Raw genomic sequence first — 17,500 nt, forward strand, 5'->3', positions numbered from 1 at the left:
CCTCATTCGTTTCTTAGTTTTTAATTTATCATTCTGACGTTTCCTCCTAGAGGGGCAGACGATAAGGCATTAAGGAAAATATTAATAATTTCACCTGCCCGTTTTTTTTTTCTTTGGTATTTAAATTAAATCATATTTCCTCTGAAATATATATATATATATATATATATATATATATATATATATATATATATATATATATATATATATATATATATATATATATTTATATGTATATAGACTTTAGCAATCCGGTACTTGATACAGATTATTTCATATTTTTCTTTTCATTCCTCTTTATTGTAATATAACTTTCACCTCGCTAACCGGCCCTGTCGGTGCGGGATTAGAATACGCCGGCTGTCCCCCCCCCCTGCAGAGGGTAAAAGTCCCTCAATGGGGGTCCTGGATATGACCTTAAACTCTATCTAGTTGTGAGGCCCCAGGTTGTGGGCGTTAGGGAGTGTTGAGCCACCCTATAATTACCATTGGTCCCAGGTCCACTCTGACCCGGAGTGGTAGTACCTGTTAGGGTCCCAACTATGAGGTATATAGAAACCGACGTGAAAACAACAAATATATTCTATTAAAAAAAATTTCTTCGAATTAAATTACACAAAAAGGGTTGATATGCCGTAAAACAACCAACGAACATTCGCCTCGCTAACACCTCAAGAATGTTCGTAGTCGAATCAAAAGCACTAGTGATACTATATAACATATATTAATATTTTCAATTTTTATCAAAAAATGTAGATTATACGGAAAATCGAAACTATTTTTATATAGATAATAATAAAGCAATGTATATCCGTCTGATGTAATAATGTCTGATTGAATAAGAAAATGCTGCCTTAATATACAAAGTTCAATCTCTCTCTCTCTCTTTACATATATATATTTAATATATATATATATATATGCATGTATATATATATACTTATATATTTTTAATATATATATGTATATATAGATATATTTCAATATATATATATATATATATATATATATATATATATATATATATACACACTGCACACACTTTCAATATTAACGTTAATCGGAATATAGAGCAACAATGGCCAATTCACATTATAATCACTGGACATATTATCTTGTAATCACTTTTAATTACATCTGGGATTTAGACAAATAACTGGTATAATTTCGATTTGATGTTTTCCTGTTTCCATTTTTGTCTCCTTTCGCTTTTTCTCCCTCTTTTTTCTCTCTCTCTCTGTTTTTCTCTCTCGTTTATATACGCAAACACACACATACACACACACATATATGCATATATATACATATATATATATATAGTTTTATATATATATATATGTATATATATATATATATTAGGAGTGAATGGGAATTGAGTGTGTGGGTGTGTTTGTTTTAAACAATTATTATTGATTACATATGTGCATACATGTGTTAGTAGATTCACAATTTAGAGAAACTCACCTCGTCAGATCAAAGAAGAAACGTAAAGGTTTTCTTTGATTTAAGAAGGTGTGCCCCTTTTAATTTTGATTTCACTGAAACATGTATATTAACATGTACCTATTTACTATGCCTCCCGACAGGACCGAGTTAGACACCAGGGTCGTTTTTTTTAACGTGGAGAAAAGGTACAAAAATAAAAAAAATTGTCTCAGTCGTGAAGGATTTCTCCTCCACCGAAAGAGAACAAGAAAATGAAGTGCAGCAACTGCAGCATCTGAAGAACAGATACTACACTTTGATCTTGCCCAACCGGTAATGTTTTTATAATAAATATACTATTCCCCTGCTTTCTCTATCATTAAGTACTTATTAATAGTGTTTTTTTTTTTGTATTAGATTTCTATCTGGGAAACCAATATATACAACAAGTATACATATATCTATATATCTATAATATGACAATGGCTTTGTGTGTGTGTGTGTGCGTGTGTGTGTGTCTTCGTGTGTGTGTGTATATGTGTGTGTGTGAGTGAACATCTCCCTACCTCATAACTGGGTCAATTTTTCAGTTTACAGATGCGGCATTTTACATACGGGGTATTGAGATTTGGGAAAATTGGTTTTCAGCCAGAACTTTGGCTGTTTAGGGGTCAAAGTTCAATGATTTGACCTTTGATAACTCTACCAAACTCCTCCGCTAATTTTGGGTCTTCACACTTGAAATTTTCTATATACGTTACTTGCACATGGATCTTACGTTATAATTTGATGTGAGCCCATAACAGTAAGTGTTTAGGGGTCCTAATTGGGGTGAATTTCTCTGTTCTCTAACTAATAACTCAAACAATTTTTTGTCTAAGCATTCGGAATTTTACATAGATGGTATTCACACATATGGCAAGCTTTTTAATTTTTTTTTTACTGAAGATCAGACTTCCAAGGTTTCAAATTTCAAAAGATTTACGGTCTCTAGCAAGCTATTATGCCAATTTTATGTTAAACTCTACATAAAAGGGGGTTAATGAATGCAGCAATCTTTTTAATCAGTTTTTGGGTCAAAAGTTTGCTGGCAGGAGGTCAAAGTGTATAGAGTTGACCTTTGGACTCTATTAAACTCCTCTTCCAATTTTGGTCTAAACACTTGAAATTTTACATGCAAATTAATTGGACATGGGTCAAACAGTTTAGTTTTATTTTAGTCCCAAAACAATCAATGTTAAGGGATCCAAAATTGGGGTCAAAGTTTAAAAAATCTTTGACGTCTGCGGTCTCTACCAACTTTTTCTCTGTGGTAGTTAAGGACTACTTTTATTTAGAAAGGGATTACCGTACGTATTCACACTTTTTAATATGTGCATAGGCACGTAAAGTTATGAACAATACATATGGCCCGAGAAAAGTTAGGCGGAACCGCTAGTATATATATATATATATATATATATATATATATATATATATAGAGAGAGAGAGAGAGAGAGAGAGAGAGACAGACAGACAGACAGACAGACAGAGAGAGAGGGAGAGAAAGAGGGAGAGGGGGAGACGGAGAGACGGACATAGACGGACAGAGAGAGAGAAAGAGAGAGAGGGAGAGAAAGAGAGAGAGGAGACGGACAGAGACGGGCAGAGAGAGAGAGAGAGAGAGAGGGAGAGAGAGAGACGTGTCTGAACGGTACATATATTTTTCTCAACTAAGATATAGTCATTGATTCTGATTCATTGAAATCGGTGTTTTGTTTTCTATTCTCTGTTTACAAAATTACTGGTAGTTAAAAATTAACAGACAGTAACCATTAGGTACAAATACAACTTTTCAGGAAAAAACGAAACGAACGAATCATGCATGTTATATGAAGATAGCTAAGCCCTTCTACAGCTTCTTTTATCGGTGCTGATAACAAAAAGTTGTTCGCGTATTTTCGACTTCCGATTTCGATCAGATTTTGAGGATCGTTAGAATCCTGCCTACGCGTTGTGTCTTTAAAACGTTCGCTACTTTCATTTTTTTTTCACATGGGGGTCACCACTTATCAAGACCCGGAGGCCACTCAGGGATAAGGGTTATTGTGTGCACAGTAATCAATGAGATAGTATTGTAGTAATCATTAGTATTGGACATTTGATAGAGTGTCTTAATTAAGGGGGGCGGTTTGTCAGGAAATTGTGTATGTTGGATTTGAAGACATCCAAGTTATAGTAAGGTGGGAAACAGGCGAACGGAACAGAGTTCCACAATCGTGCACTTCTGAGAAAGAAGCTCTGCTCATGGAATCTACGTTTGGATTTAGGCACAGATAAAGTGGGGAAAATTATTGACAGTAGTTTCAGCCAGACGGGTGTTTCTCGTGACAGATTGGACTTGAAGACATCCAAGTTGTAGTCAGGTGGGAAGCAGGCAGACGGAACACAGTTCCACATGCATGCATTTCTAAAAAAGAAGCTTTGTTCATGGAATCCACGTTTTGATTTAGGCACAGATAAAGAGTGGGGGAAATTTTTTCACAGTGGATTCAGCTAGACGGGTGTTTTTCGTGAAAGATTGGCGAGGGGGGACCAGAGATTGGAGCTCAGACGAGCACCTGCCATGGAAATAACGATTAAACAAAGACAGGCTCGAAACTCTCTGGCCGCAGGGAAGTTGGAAAGAAAATACCAAGTAGTATACTTCAGGAAACTGGCGGAAACTCGATGATGGTTGGATTTTTGTAATACGTCGTAAATTGAATAATAATAAAATAACGACGAATGCAAAATAATTCTTTTTAACCTTTAAAATATTTAAAATTGATTGAAAATTTTGATTGAAAACGCATTGTTTTATTTTATTTTATTTTTTCTGAATATTTTTTATATAAATTATAAAGTAAAAGATGTAAATTAACTTGCACATTTTTTTTAATTTTAAAAAGAAAATATAATAATTTAAAATAATTATTTGGCAAATTCTTTTTTAACCTTTAAAATATTTAAAATTGATTGAAAATTTTGATTGAAAACGCATTGTTTTATTTTATGTTATTTTTTCTGAATATTTTTTATATAAATTATAAAGTAAAAGATGTAAATTAACTTGCACATTTTTTTTAATTTTAAAAAGAAAATATAATAATTTAAAATAATTATTTGGCAAATTCTTTTTTAACCTTTAAAATATTTAAAATTGATTGAAAATTTTGATTGAAAACGCATTGTTTTATTTTATTTTATTTTTTCTGAATATTTTTTATATAAATTATAAAGTAAAAGATGTAAATTAACTTGCACATTTTTTTTAATTTTAAAAAGAAAATATAATAATTTAAAATAATTATTTGGCAAATTCTTTTTTAACCTTTAAAATATTTAAAATTGATTGAAAATTTTGATTGAAAACGCATTGTTTTATTTTATTTTATTTTTTCTGAATATTTTTTATATAAATTATAAAGTAAAAGATGTAAATTAACTTGCACATTTTTTTTAATTTTAAAAAGAAAATATAATAATTTAAAATAATTATTTAGCAAATTCTTTTTTACCTTTAAAATATGTAAAATAGATTGAAAATTTTGATTGAAAACGCATTGTTTTATTTTATGTTATTTTTTCTGAATATTTTTTATATAAATTATAAAGTAAAAGATGTAAATTAACTTGCACATTTTTTTAATTTTAAAAAGAAAATATAATAATTTAAAATAATTATTTAGCAAATTCTTTTTTACCTTTAAAATATTTAAAATTGATTGAAAATTTTGATTGAAAACGCATTGTTTTATTTTATGTTATTTTTTCTGAATATTTTTTATATAAATTATAAAGTAAAAGATGTAAATTAACTTGTACATTTTTTTAATTTTAAAAAGAAAATATAATAATTTAAAATAATTATTTAGCAAATTCTTTTTTTACCTTTAAAATATTTAAAATTGATTGAAAATTTTGATTGAAAACGCATTGTTTTATTTTATTTTATTTTTTCTGAATATTTTTTATATAAATTATAAAGTAAAAGATGTAAATTAAATTGCACATTTTTTTAATTTTACAAAGAAAATATAATAATTTAAAATAATTATTTAGCAAATTCTTTTTTTACCTTTAAAATATTTAAAATTGATTGAAAATTTTGATTGAAAACGCATTGTTTTATTTTATTTTATTTTTTCTGAATATTTTTTATATAAATTATAAAGTAAAAGATGTAAATTAACTTGCACATTTTTTTAATTTTAAAAATAAAATATAATAAGTTAAAATAACGACATTACAGTCACCTCTACAAATTGCCTTTTTAAAATTTTACATTTAAAAGGCCAATTTAAAACCGTAAATAAACAGCCACGTGGGCTTTTTTGAGAGGAAATTGTTTTAATGATTTTTAACCCGAATAGAGCTATTATAAAAGGTCGTGGTTCTTTTCTCATTCATTAATGTTTGTTATGATGAAGATTTTTTGAGACATTGGGTGTACGAAAAAGTGCATTAATATTTAGATTCCAAAGCACAATATTCTTAAGCATTAATTTTTCAAATTCCATATGAATTATTTCATCTTCAAAATGTCACATTAATAAACAAAAAAAGAACATTATATTTGCATGTTAACTTTCAATTTTGAAATAAATATCAAATTCATGAAAGCATGTCAAACCGGAAAGCAAAAAAAAAATAAAATAAAATATAAAAAAAAGTTTAAATAATTATTGTAAATATTTGAACATTACGAAAAAAAATACTGCAAAAAAATAACGTATAAATAAAATTTAAAAAACTGTTACTATACTCCAAATAGATAACAAATAACTAGCAGAAAACCCATTGATGCCCGGGAGTGAAACGTTTCAAACCGAAATCGATGAAATAACCCAGTTTTCAATCAAAGCGATTTATTTCCTGGGGACACATTTCTTTTGCTCTTTTTTTTTACACAGTGATCACCACTTATCTAGGCCCGGAAGCCACTCAGGGATATGGGTTATTGCAAGTACATTACGTTAGTGTGGAGATTTGATGAAGTGTTTAATTAGGGGGCGGTTCATTAGGAATTTGTTAACATTGGACTTGAAGACATCCAAGTTGTAGTCCGGAGGGAAGCAGGCAGACGGAACAGAGTTCCACAGGCGTGCAGTTCTGAGAAAGAATATTTGTTCATGGAATCCGCGTTTTGATTTAGGCACAGATATAGAGCGGGGGACATTTTTCACAGTGGATTCAGCTAGACGGATGTTTTTCGTGGAAGATTGGCGAGGGGGGACCAAGGATTGGAGTTCAGACGAGTACCTGCAAGGAAAATAACGATAAAACAAGGATAGGCTCGCAACGTCTCTTCTGTGGGAGAGAGGTTGCAGGGTAGAGAAAAGGGCATCCCCCACTAAACCACGAAGTCTATTTTGTACTCTGTCAAGGTATGATAGGCTGTTTTTGGCAGCTCCTGCGCAGATATGGCAACAGTTTTCCATCCTTGGACCTACTTGGCTTTTATATAGATAGAGAATTGCATCAGTAGTGAGATATCTTCTGGAGCGGTAGAAGGATCCCACCATCTTTCCAGCGACCTTGGCAACAGACTTGATGAACGTGTTCCATTTCAGATCAGGAGTAAAGGTCAGACCCAGAAGCTTGTCAAAACACGGGGCCTCACCCAGAGGAGAGCCATCCATCAAATTGATGCCAGCTGGGGATCAGAGCGTTGATGATGTATGTATGTTGCAATCTACATTCTACTCTAGAGAATCTGTAGTTTTATTAAATTATTTTTATATATAACAGCTTAAATTAGGTTTAAAATGCAAAATACCTGTAGCTCATTGTTCAACTGTTCAAAACAGAAGGATTCATTTCGAACGCGTCCCTGTCATATCAAAGATCCTACTGACGATTTTGTATGTTAAACTTTTCTTTATATGGTATTAAAAATTCTCCATTGCCTTTGTTATATTAGGCTGTGTAAGGTGTTAACTTTGGTCTAAATCACATCTTTTTTTCATCGAATTCATTCGATTATCGATTATCGATACCTATCGAAAACTTTTAAATGCATCTAACACAAATCTCCTATCTTTATATCATCAATGCTCTGATGCCCATCTGGCACCAATTGAAATGGATGGCTCTCGTCGAGGGGAAACTCCGTGTTTTGATTAGCTTCTGGGTTTTACATTTACACATGACCTGAAATGGAACACATACATCAGGTCAGTTGCCAAAGTCGCTGGAAAAATCGTAGGATCCTTCCACCGCACCAGAAGATATCTTACTGCTGATGCATTCTCTATCAATATAAAAGACAATTACGTTACAGGGTGGAGTACTGCTGCAACATCTGGACAGGAGCTGCTAAAAATAGTCTATCCTGCCTTGACAGAGTAAAAAATAGACTTCGTGGCTTAGTGGGGGATGCCCTTTTCTCTTCCGTGCAACCTCTCTCCAACAGGAGACACGTTGCGAGCCTGTCTTTATTTTATCGTTACTTCCATTGTAAGTGCTCGTCTGCGCTCCACTATCTGGTCCCACCTCGTCAATCTTTCACGATAAACACCCGTCTAGCTTAAACCACTGTCAAAAATTTTCCCCACTCTTTATCTGTCAAAACCAAAACGTAGATTCCATGAACAAGCTTCTTTCTTAGAATTGCACGCCTGTGGAATTCTCTTCAGTTTGTCTGTTTCCCACCTGATTACAACCTGGATGCCGTCAAGTCCTTTAAGCAAGACACTGTATCAAATCTCCAATACTAACGTACTGTACACGTAATAGCCCTTAATCCCGAGTGGCTTTCGAGCCTTTATAAGTGGTGACTACCTTGTAAAAAAAAAATTAAAAAAACATTCAAAAATTCCCTAAAAACATTGCGAACTCATAAAGTGCCTTCGTATAGAATGTCATAAAAATTGTCACAAAGGTTTCCGTGTGCATAGGGAACTCTCTCTTTCTCCTAATCTCTTGCAGCCCCCTCCCACAGACACAAGATTATTTTTTACATAATCAAAGGGATTAAAAAATAGAACATTTTAACCTGATACGTAAATTGCTTCCATGTACGACAAATAACGCATTTATATTAGCATTATGTGACAAAGCCTGTTTTTACTTCACATTAAAAGCATGAACTAAACCCAGATTCCCACTTAATCGATCAGGACATGGAAGATACGCTTTTCTTTGAGGTTTAATTTATTTCATTTCATGTCATATTATATATCATCCTTTACGTATAACAAATACAAACGGTCTCTTTTATCACGGAAGATAGCAGTAAGTTGAAGAATTAGATAAACAAAAGACGAAATAATAGATGAGGAATTTTCCGTTTTAATCTTTTACTAGCGATTTCGTTACTGAGATCGATTATTTGTTCGTCATTAAAAACACGTGGCTTTTTGTTGGAGTCATGGCGGCAACAATTTGCGAGCGAAATAAAAACGAATGGATGCGAAAATGTACGATGAGAGCGGAAGGAATATCGGAGCATGCATAACTGAGCACTTCTAATGAAACAATTATATATATATATATATATATATATATATATATATATATATATATATATATATATATATATATATACTAGCAAAAGTACCCGTCGTTGACTGGGTTCAAAAACAGCCTACAGAAATTAGACTCTGATTTATGAAAGTATGATAGGTTATGAAAGGGAAGGGATGTAAAGAGATAGCTTCGGATTTGGGATTATGAAAATCAAAGCAAAATATGATGAAAGTAAAAATAAAATAGTAAAAGCCCATCATTTATTATACCATACCTGTTCACACTGGAACACTTATCACAACATTCTGTAAATCTATATTTAAAAAAAAAAAAAACTTGTTAAACTTTGTGACATATTTCCATTCTATGGAGGTCAGCCGCGAACGAACATAACATAATTTTATTATACCATACTTCTTCAAACTGAAACATATTGATCAAAGTATACTTTCGCAGATAGATATGAAAAGTATTTATTAAAGTGTGCGCCTATTTCCATTCTATGGAGGTCAGGCGCAAACGCAGACCCCACAATTTTATTTTACCATCCCTATTTTAGTTAAAACATACTTATCATATATTATTATGGACATATATATATATATAAAACATTGTAAACTTTTGTTTTAATTTTTAAATGTTTTATTTCCATACTTTTTTGACCAAGCGCATACACAGACCCCACAATTTTAATGAATCATCATTATGCCATATCAAACATATCCATTCCTGTGTCTCAGCTTCTATCATTATATGTAATCAGTGTTCTATAATAATCAACCATGTAAGAGCCTAGTCGTGACCAGACACACACACAGACGTTCAGCTTTATATTATGGATATTAGTAAAATTGCCTGTTTGTTTGTGTGAGTCTGTGTGTGTGTACATTTTCCTACCAAATTACTCAGTCAATATTCAGTTTATCGACTCGGGATTTAACTTACGGGGTATTCAGATATGGGGACATATTTTTAAGAGGTTATCATCCCGAAATTTTGCTGAGTAAGAGGGTAAAGTTCAAGGATTTGACTTGTGTACACTCTACTAAATTATTTCGCCAATATTGGAGTTAAACACTTACATTTTTGGATGTAGGTTAACTTGACATGAGTTAAACTTTAAAAAATACATATGCACATAAATATATTTACAGTGCATAGGGCCTTAACCAAGTTGGGCTGAATTGTAAGTATATATATATATATATATATATATATATATATATATATATAATGATAAAATAGACCACATCTATATATATATATATATATATATATATATATATATATATATATATATATATATATAAAATGTAAATTACAATTGAATTTACCAAAATGATCCAAGATGGTAAAATTATAGTAAATTATAAATATTAAAGAATTAATATTTATGAAATTATCTCAGCCAGATATTAAAGCTCGATAATACCAAATATGAAATAGAGCTTATAATATGAGCAAACAGTTAATGAAATATGTTAAACACACTTTGAAATGAGTAAAAATCATATTTAATCTGAAAAGGAAACACTAGATAAATGGATAGTTCTTAATCCTTAATTCCTCATCTTAAGTTTTTTTATAGTTATGTCTCGGAAGTAGAGTGAAAAGTACATCTTATTTTTCTTTTATTAATATTATTGTTTAGGTGGTCCTCGATGGCTGTACATCTAAATAACATGATATAAATGCGGGAGTGCCACAGAGGTATATGCTTGGACCTCTAATATTCCTAATATTCATAAATTACCTCCCTGACAAAATTGTCTGTGAGATGGGTAAATATGCTTATAACACCACGATCTATAACAGACACGACAGGAAAACAAAGGAACACATATCAAAAGAAATGTCAGAAACACTAGAGGATGCCCTCCAATCTGTAGTGGAATGGGGTTAAAGATGGATGGTAACATTCAATGCTGCCAAGACTAAATTTGTTTACTTAAATAACTACACGAAACCTTCTCTACCAAAAATAGCAATGGCCAAAGACTCTTTGAAAACATCTTTTAAACTCTTTGGCCTAACGTTCACAGGAAACAGGAGTTGGAGCAATTACATTTAGAGCATTGGCAGGACCGCTTCGAAAAAGGAAGCTTCTCGCTACCGAGCTAGAAAGCTACTGATCCCTAAAAGTATCCTGTACCTCTATAAGACGACCATTCGCCCATGCATGAAGGATTGTTATCATATTTGGACCAGTGCATCATCTACTACTCTTTCCCTCGTAGACAAGGTTAAAAAGAGTCGCCAACCTAATAGGTCCTGAACTATCATACAAGCTTCAACGTCTGTCCCATCGACACAATGTAGCATCCCTCTGCCTTTCCTACAAGTGCTTTAACGGTGTATGTTCCGACGAGCTGCAAGCACTTGTACCTCCTCTACGTAAATAGCCAGCTTGATATTTATATATATATATATATATATATATATATATATATATATATATATATATATATATATATATATGTGTGTGTATAAATATATAATATATATATATATAAAATAAATATATACGAACTTTATTATAGAATAAGAAATATATATATATATAAATATATATATATAAATATATATATATATATATATATATATATATATATATATATATATATATATAATCCTGGATTATTTGTACAATATAAGCCTGCGGATGCTGGTGCCTTAAAGCTATGGACATGCATGTCAATGGCCATCACTTTTATAGTTTAAATAATATTTAAAAATAAATAAATACGCTCAAATGAAAATAAAGTGGCACTATTCAATATATATATATACAAATATATATATATGTATATATATATATATATATATATATATATATACAGAAATAGCAAGAACAGCGCATAGCTTTTTAAGCAAGGCCGATAGCCATAAGTCGCGTGCTCTCGTGGAATTAATGAATGCGTGAATGTAGGATTTGCATGAAATTCTTAAAGATAAACCAACATGACCAAATAAATGGGCTGGAATGACTTAAATAAAAAAATTAAATGACTTAGAATGACTTTAATTAAATTAAGGATTAATTGAATGACCTTAAGAATTACTCAAAAACAACTTGAATGATCTGGAGAATGACTTGAATGGCTTTGAGACTTACTGGTTGTAAAGTGGGTTATCATTTTACAATCAATTAATACAGAAAAGTGATCCCCTAACTTTATATTACAAAGTTACAAACATAAGTACATCATGTTAAAGTCTAGAAGTGGGGATGACCTCTAGATGGGGGTTAATTGAGAAAAGAAAATTTTGTAGGTAAGAAATGGGGGTTACTTTGTATTTCTTTCTCTACAAGATGGGTGAAATTTAGAGGAAGGGGTGAAAACAAAAATTGCAAGTAGGAGGGTGTGGGATCTTGGCGGCTTCCTAATCGGAAAGGGATGAAACACACACTCAGCTAGCACGTTGATCTTGACCAAAAGGACAAGAAAACTTGAAAAGCTGAGAACAGAATCTATTAAAAACAGACATTTGATCTTAACCAAAAAGACTGAGCACAAATGGGTTATGGACAGACCGACAGACCGAGCGACCGACCGAAAGGTCGACCGAACGACCGACTGACCGACGGAGTGACATTTTGAAGTTGGTAATATCGCTGAAAATCGCCAACAAACTTTATTCAAATATATATATATATATATATATATATATATTTATATGTATATATATATATGTATATATATAGAGATATATTTATCAATATCTATGTATATATTTATATATATGTGTATATATATGTATATATATAGAGAGATATTTATTAATATCTGCATATATATATATATATATATATATATATATATATATATATATGTATATATATATATGGAGAGAGAGAGAAAGAGAGATATTTATTGATATATCTATATATATAGACAGAGACGGAGAGAGAGACAGACAGATAGACTACAGAACGAGTGTCAGACAAGCGGGTGAAAAAAAGAATGATAGAGATAAGCGCAATAATAGTTTATATACAGCAAAAATGGTATTTAGTAAAAGCCTGAAGAGAGTGCTCAATACTATTGCAGAGGAAATATGTGGTTTCTTTTTTATTACAGTTTTATCTGTTTAGTTACACGTGTTTCGGTTGCCGAATCATATTTACGATCTAGCAATTTCGTTAGATTTTACAGTTTTCTCTAAACTCTGACGAAGTTGCTGGATCATAAATATGATTCGGCAACCGAAACACGTGTAACTAAACAGATAAAACTGTAATAAAAAATAATATATATATATATATATATGTGTGTGTGTGTGTGTGTGTGTGTGTGTACGTGTGTGTGTTTGTTTTGTCGATAAGTTTTGAATGAATTCAATTATTTACAAAAGTGCATTTTTTTTTACCTGAATTGGGAATGATTTTCCCTTTAACCAATTTTGTACCTATATATAGGAGAGCCGCATATATATTGGTTTTAATATATAATTATGCACTGCCACGTGTTTCCTCGTCTACGACTCATCATTTATGTATCAAAGGCTATATATATATATATATATATATATATATATATATATATATATATATATATATATAATTTGGTACGCATCGGCGTTAATTGGTTTATTATGCAAAAGTTGGACACTCAGGGGGCTGAAGCCTATATATAAAGATTAAGCTTATTTTTGTAAATTAATTTAATTAAGAAATATAATGTCATTAATATTAACCAAGTTTCTTTTTCTTCAGATTATCTTAATTTAATTGGGCATAATATAACCACACTTTTTCTTTTTTAATATTCATATATTCCATGTTTTCATTACCATCCACTAGATAAATTAAACAAGACGTCTCGAATTCAAGTTTCCTAACACTCTAAGCCATGCATTTTTTTTTAGAGTGGAACACTATGCTGAATTTTAATACTAGATAAATGTTCTTGTGTCTCTTGGAAGACGCCGGGTCGAATTACTAATAGTCAATTGTAATGTCGATAATTATTATTTAACGTTAGATGATTCTTTAAGGAAGGTTGTTTCATGAACGAATATTAGCATGATTATCGGTGTGAAAATTACATAGTGTTGCAAGAAAAATAATGTTTATAAGTTTGGAAAGGCAGTAAACATCTCATGAAAAAATCAACAAATGTCAAATATATAAATAAAATAGCTTTTAAAACCTATGTATAAACAATAAATTTGGCGAGATAAAACGTGACTGAAAAGTCACCTGTTATGTGTTTGTGTAGTCGAATTGCGTAAGCACAAAAATTAGTTTTAATATATACCGGCAAGTTAGAGTTTTAATGGGGGAGTTGAACAGATGTCAGATATTCCATGTGGGACTTAGATGTCGGGAGAAGAGTTATTCTCTTGAAATGAGGCTTGGAAACGGCGTATTTAATGATTGCCTAATTGTGAATAGAACCTTGTAAATTCCAAAGATGTCTGGCCGGAACCAAATGATAAATGTTGTCTCCTATAAAAATGACTTCATAAATTCCTGCCTGGACCAAATATAGAAGGTTTGCAAGAACAGATGCAACATTAAAATTCACTATATCTAGTCTAATAGCCCATATCTCATGTAGCTTTTCATCGACATTTTTTAAACATCCAATTGTGATAATAAAATGTGCAATTGCATCCGATAAGCTAGAGTATCACAATCACAACATGTTTAAAGCAACTGGTTCTTAGTTTCCCTCTAACTATTTAGTCCTATCATTTCTACCAGTTGTAACTAAGAAAAATTCTACTTGTTCCACATATACTATGAATACATTCATCATAATTGGCTCATAAACTCATAAGACAACATAATTTTTTAGATTTCCGATTTACAAATAATAACAACTCCTTTCGAAACGCCCGTCCATTTTGATTGGCTGAGTGCTGAAAATGCTCATGTTCCGGAATTCTATTTTTATAAATAAACATTAAGCTACTAAAATTAAAACATGACGTCACTAAGGGATATGTTTTTTTCGCACGGTGTCCAATTAATTAGTCGTTTTTATATGCGTACGATACAAATATTTATTTTAACCAAACTGAGCCACAGCAACACGTGGCCAGTTTCTGCTCTTTAAATGTAAGATATTCCCGTTCGAACAGTAGTCATTTAAAGAAAAAGGGAACTAAAATAAAAATAGGCTAAAATTATTTGTATTTTACATTAAATAATTCGTAGATGTATATAATAAAAAGGTGTCTATGCACTTATGTTCTGTGTTATTTTGAACATCGTATTTAGAAGTTATTATTGTGTGCGTGTACGTGTGTGGCTGTATAATGCAAACCTCTCTAATACTTGTTTCAGACAAACTGAGCCGAAACGACACGTGGTCGTTACAGCTGCATCAATGTAAAATATAAACATTCCAACGTTAGTCATTGTAAAAAAAATAGCTAAAATATAAAAAGCGAAAATTATTTTTGTTTTTCTTTAAAAAATCGCAGATGTTAATAAAAAAGTGCTAATGCACTTATGTTGGCGTGTTATTTTTTTAAAAATAGTATTTAAAAGTTATTGCTGTCGTGTGCATGCGTATGCGACTGTGTGCGGTTGCCGTACGGTACAAATCACTGTAATACTTACTTTAACAAAATTGAGCAACAGCAAGGCGTGGCCGAGTACAGCTAGTTATATAAATATAACTATTGTGTCATGTCTTTAAACAAACAGGCATGTGTTTATTTTTGTACAAAATTAACTGATTCACATATAGTGTCCACATCATTAAACATCATTCGACATCTTAACTGGAAAGACTGTTATAATATACGGATTCTTCGTCATTCAGAAAAAAAAAATAATCTCTCGCTCTCGTTGTAATGTAAAAGTATTATTTTGTACAAACAAGTGTTTCTCCCTCTGTAAACTTATATTTAATACCCCTGTGATTAAATACCATTCATATATATATATATATATATATATATATATATATATATATATATATATATATATATATATATATGTATGTATATATAGTATATATATGTATATATAGTATATATATACATATATATACATATATATATACATACATATGTAAACATATATACATATATATACATATATATGCATATATATACACATATATATATATATATATATATATATATATATATATATATATATATATAGTCTTGGAAGTTTTTAAGCTTTAAAACTATACAAAGAATATTTTTTATCATTCCTTAGAAAACGATCTAGTCAGTAAGTCATTTAATCAACTGCAATTACTGCATCAACTCGCTCTCGAATTTACTATAATACCAATAATTTATTTTTCAAGTGATCATCAGTTATTTACCATGAAACACTGTTTCGGGGAGTTATACATATATATACATATATATATATATATATATATATATAAATAAATTTAAACATATATGCATACATGACTTTAAACAGGCAGGTGAGATTTATATTATAGATAAAGAAGTGCTTTGAAGCGTGCAGAATACTATTAGATTAACCAGAAAAAATGTGGAAAAGGAGTGAGTATTTCAGTGGTACCATTAAAAGAAACGATCTGTTGCACTCCAACACGATTGCCATTTTCATATGCACCACGAAATCTCTGAAATCTAAAAAAAATACATATTCTAAATGTTCTCACATCAAAGGCATGCGTTTCCATTAAACTCAATAGGCACCAGTGTATGCTGATGGGCTCCTTTGCTCTAATGAGAATAATTTAATTTGGTATCCCTTCTGACGCGCGTCCATGACAGGAATGGCCTTCTTATATTTTGACGGATTCAATATGAGCATAGCAGGAAGAAACATTCAGGCTGCCTGCCTACTACATCTTTTTTTTTTTTTGCTCAACCCACACATCCAAACATTCGAGCAAAGCAGCACATCCAGGCTAGTTTTTAATAAATAGGATCGCCAGTGCATCGAGAACCCAACATACAAAAAAAAACATGTCATCCCTTTTGGGGCGTATGTAAAATATTATTGGAATTTTAGCGCGAAGTAAGTGATATGAAGGGTGGCCAGCCGTAAATGCAATGGCAATATGTGACAGGCTCTACTCAGGATATTCGATATAAACCGTAATAACATATATTCTGAAACTACATAAATCATTACGGCGTCTACATACACGGTAAGCATCCACAAAATGCCCAGCGGAATATATATTACATATGAAAGATGCTGATCTTGAAATTCCACACGTTCCGCTCGTGTATTTTAAATAATAGATTCAAAGATTGGCGTAGGAATATACTTATCTTTTTATCCATATGGTGATTGAGTTAAGTCTTATCCTACAGAGTTTACCATTACTAATGTAAGAAAAAAACTCTATTTCATTCATAGGAACTCGATTCTTGCAGTGGTTTAGCCTGATAGACTGCGTTGCATTTAGGTATCAATAGATTTATCCATTTCAATGTCCAATTATTTACAAAATCTAATGCATATATTTATATATATATATATATATATGTATATACATATATGTATATATGTATAAATATATATGTATATATGTATATATATATGTATTCATATATATGTGTATATATATGTATGTGTATATATATGTATATATATGTATGTACATATATATATATATATTTATAC

Source organism: Euprymna scolopes, chromosome 27 (assembly GCF_053919585.1).
Source record: "Euprymna scolopes isolate OS-2025 chromosome 27, ASM5391958v1, whole genome shotgun sequence".
Lineage (NCBI taxonomy): Eukaryota > Metazoa > Mollusca > Cephalopoda > Sepiida > Sepiolidae > Euprymna > Euprymna scolopes.